The 2,500-nt window shown below is 33.2% G+C and overlaps 1 long non-coding RNA gene across 1 annotated transcript in view; it reads left to right on the top strand.

Annotated features, from left to right (window-relative positions):
* Positions 1-2,500, top strand: part of LOC128249597 (uncharacterized) — a 17,308-nt gene that overhangs the window by 1,041 nt on the left and 13,767 nt on the right. The window lies entirely within an intron of this gene.

Genomic DNA, 2,500 nt, shown 5'->3' with positions numbered 1-2,500 from the left:
AACTTTATAGGTTCAATTCCAATTTTAAATAACTGTATAAGAAAACGGGTGCTGAGTGTTAGTAAATTTTTAAGCATAACAAAGAATTAATATGTTCAGTTAGATAAAATAAATCGAAGCGGAAGTTTTTCTTTCTTTTTACAAACATCATAAAGATCTTGAAGGCACTTGATTGCTCGTTGTGCACTCTGATTTGTTCTGGGAATTTCCAGTTTTGATGGTTCTCGACTCCAAAAGTTCTTTACAGAGTTCAATGCTTTTTTATGAACTTGCAGGCTACCACATAACTTCTGATAATCATGTGCATTAAACATTTGGTCAGAAAACCAAAAATCTGCCCAGCTGTAAGAGATGAATCGACATACATTGAGAAGCAAAACTCTTTTCTCTGGTATGCCAAAAGAGCTAGTATTGCTCAGGAATTCCATGTTGCATTATTTAAGTTGGGTATTTTTTGAAACTTTAGAGTGGGAAATTTGCCGGTTTCTTCAAAGAAACGAAAAACTCTGATCAAATGAAATAGAAATTTGATGTAATCTCGCCATACTATTGATTCAGTAATCTTTTCTTCGCCATTGTTGAAATTAGCCTGGAGTTTCTCGTAATTACTTACAAGTTCTGGGATGAATGTATATTCAATATTGGGAGATGACTATTTTTCTCCAAGTTCGTTATACATTTCAACACGAAGAATTCTACCACGAATATAATATAATACTGACAACCAATAAATTGCGGTTCTTTCAAACCCTTTTGAGCAAAGTCTTTGAAACTGAATGACAATATCATTTCTTTTCCCAGTGTTCACACTCGTAGTGCTAGCGACAATCATCTTTACACAGTTCCATAAATTGTATTCATTTAAAACAGCTGTTATTCTTTACAAAACTGTATCGGCTTTTCCGTTTGGTAATTGGAGTGCTTCTACCTTAACTTCTCTCTGTTCATTCTTTAAAACTAGCACTTGGTATTCTTGCTCATCAATACGTTTACCATCAAAATGCAACCACTAGTTTTTCTAATGTAGTTTTTTCTACGTTTTTCGTTTTTAGTTTAACAGCTTCTTTTATAGTCGAGATTAGAAAAGAGTCTCCACATTGATTCTATCTTGAGATAATTGTTGACAAACTGTTGCTGCTTATTGAGTTGATAGGTTGGAAGATATTACTAACTTGGTTGCAGTTCTAGTTTTGCTATACTTCCTCCTTGTTTGTGTAGATTCGTCATCTGATTTTTTGGACTCTTAATATTCACTTTCAGTCTCTGCTTCAGACGATGATGATGAGACTGGAGTTGCTCTTGTTGAAGTTGACATTAAGGATACTTTTCGTTTGAATGGATGGATAGTTTTGGAACTGGCTGCCTTTCCAGTTCCATACCCAACCTGTCCTCTGCTTTCAATTTGAAGATAATATAACCTTCTATCCTCACTGAACAGCCATTCACCGTTTTCCTTTGTGGTGTCAAAAATTCCTTTCAGTGAATCGCATTTTCCTCGTTTTACACATTTATTGCAGGTATTCAGCACTTTTTCTACTTTTGCTTGTACATTTTAAATTGATAAATATGGGAAATTTAATTTCTTTTGCCATAAAAAGTTACTTCCTTCAAAATTTACTTTGTACTTCTTTTCCTTCTATTCATGGTACCTCCAAGGAACAGATAGCGACCGACAATTTGAAGTTTCATTTAGTATCCTACAGTTGTTTTCCAAAGAATTCTCTTCTGGAGCAACAGGTCCTCTTTTCCTATGTGAATTTTGAAATTGCACGAGATTCTTCGTCCAGATTTTTTTGTTTCTTTGAGTGACACAAGAACTTCTCTTATGAGACATTATTTTAGATACTCTAGTTGGATAAGCCTACTATTCTGAAAGATAGTCAGTATGGTCAGAGTTTTTAGCGTCACTGAAATAAAGAGGATAGGAAGAGGATATTTCCTAAAGTAGGGCCTAAGTGGTAACAAATTAAAAACTTTATAACTCCTAAACTGCTTAAACCTGAAAGCTGAAATTTGAGATAGACTGCTTCTGCATTGCATTAAGTCAGCATGCCAAGTTTGGTAAAAACTTGAGTAGATATTATGAACCCTGGTAGAAGTTTGTATGATTTGGTTCAAAAGTGGTGTTACATTTCTTCAGTTGTGGGTGATGTTTTTTTTTTAAACTTAAAATAAAGGTTACTTTCCTACTTATATAAACATTTTCATTGACTTTTGATACAGGAAATTGGTTGCTTCCAAAAAAATCAAAAAGTCATAAACCTAATGCACATACATACATGAGTGTGTACTTGTATGTATGAGTTATATAAATTGATATATAAATGAATAAATACGTTCATATATGCATATGTACATACATATATTTATATATACCTAATTACATTTATATACCGTGTATGTGTGTGTGTGTGCGTTTGTGTGTACACATATATATATATATATATATATACACAGATGGTGATGATGATGATTAACGCCATAATATACGGAAAGGATC

Source organism: Octopus bimaculoides, chromosome 16 (assembly GCF_001194135.2).
Source record: "Octopus bimaculoides isolate UCB-OBI-ISO-001 chromosome 16, ASM119413v2, whole genome shotgun sequence".
NCBI classification, from domain to species: Eukaryota; Metazoa; Mollusca; class Cephalopoda; order Octopoda; family Octopodidae; genus Octopus; species Octopus bimaculoides.
The sequence above is the reverse complement of the archived record's forward strand: the minus strand, read 5'-3'. Positions and strand labels throughout refer to the sequence as shown.